The sequence below is a fragment of the Octodon degus genome, unplaced genomic scaffold (assembly GCF_000260255.1).
Source record: "Octodon degus isolate 3935 unplaced genomic scaffold, OctDeg1.0 scaffold00136, whole genome shotgun sequence".
Taxonomy (NCBI): Eukaryota; Metazoa; Chordata; class Mammalia; order Rodentia; family Octodontidae; genus Octodon; species Octodon degus.
Genome location: NW_004524712.1, coordinates 6890365 through 6892065, shown reverse-complemented (window position 1 = coordinate 6892065; position 1701 = coordinate 6890365). Strand labels below are relative to the sequence as shown.

The 1701-nt window shown below is 38.0% G+C and overlaps 1 pseudogene; it reads right to left on the bottom strand.

Annotated features, from left to right (window-relative positions):
- The window catches only part of LOC101582783, a 53499-nt pseudogene that overhangs the window by 1029 nt on the left and 50769 nt on the right, over window positions 1-1701 (bottom strand).

The following is a 1701-nucleotide window of genomic DNA, read 5'->3' as shown; positions in this document are numbered from 1 at the left end:
CTTCCTTCCTTCCTTCCTGTCTCTTTCTTTTTGCTGTACCATGGATCAAATTTGGGACCTTGTGCATACCAGGCAGGCACTTACGCAGCTGAGCTATATCCCCAGCCCTGCATTTTCTTAATGGTGCTCTTGAACATCTTTTCATGTGCTTTTTGGCCATTTGTGTATTTTCTTTGGAGAAATATCTATTCAAATCCTTTGTCAAATTTTGAATTTTGATTTTTTTGAGGTTTAGTAGCTCTCCACGTAGTTTAGATATTAATGCCTCACCAGATATGTAATTTGTAAATATTTTATCTCATTCTGTGGATTGCCTTTTACTCTGTTGGTAGTGTCCTTTCATACACACACACACACACACACACACACATGCACACACACACACACACACACACACACACACAAATCTTTACTTTTGATAAAATCCAATTTACTATTTTCGGTTTTGTTGCCTGTACTTTTGGTATTGTATCAAAGAAATTTTTGTGAAATTCAATGACCTGAAGCTTTCCCCTTATGTTTTCCTGTAAGAGGTTTATAATGTAGCTATTGTGTGTAAGTCTTTAATTCATTTTGAGTTCATTTCTGTGTATGCAAAGCATCCAACTTCATTCTTTTGCAAGTGGCTATCCAGTTTTTCCAGGATGACTCTTTGGAAAGACCATCCTTTCTCTACTGAGTGGATCTAGAAACAAAGTGCAATCTTGGAAAGGGACCAGGACTCTCACAAGGCACAGAACCTACCGGCATCTTGATCCTAAACTTCCTAGCCTTGGAAACATTTGTCAAAATATTTGATCAGATTGAAAGGGCTTACTTACTGAGCTCTATTGCATTGGTGTTGTATTCATTTTATTTTTGGTGGAACCAGGGATTGAACTCAGACCCTTGCACTTGCCAGGGAAGCATTTATTCCACTGAGCCATCTCCCTGGCCCCTCCGTATTCATTTTAGTATCATAGTTTTTTAATTTTTGTAGATCTGTAGGAACTGTTAAGGTGTCTATCTAGACGTCCCCACAAGCCTTCAGGTGGTCATATGTGGGGCTGTTCAGAGGTGGTTGGATCTGAAGTCTGTGATGCTGGCATCAAGAGTCAGTGAACTACCAAAGTAGCCCACTAATTGGCTTGGCACAGTTCTGGCTGGGATTAAGGGCATCCTGCACAGGATGTGGGTGCCATTTGCCCTAAGGGCAAGTGGCCTGGATAAAATATAAGAGACAGAAACTGGCTCAGAAACTGACTGAGAAATGTACAGTCCCTTAATTTTGATGAAGTTTGTAACAATGTGCTATAAAGAAAGAATAGTCTTTTTCTAAAAAATATATTTATAATTAGTTCCTATTAATTTTATAAATTATGAGGTATCAGTGTGGTGTTTTCACACATGCCTATAACATGTAGTGGCCAAACCCATCCTCCCATAACCATCTTCCCCTGATTCCCTTCCTATTATCTAGTAATAGTTGCCCTTCTACATGCATATCGTCTTTTTTATTACCTTTAAATTCTATATTCTTTTTTTCATAATTTTATTGAGAAACAAATAGCAATGAGCCAGTTTCAAACAAAAGTGGTAGCACAGTTTCAATAATTAACGCATTGCATACATTCTTCCTAGTGGATAATTGCTGTACAAGATGCAGACATGATATCCTATTTACAAACACCATTAGAACAAATCCCTCTATTCATTAAGAGA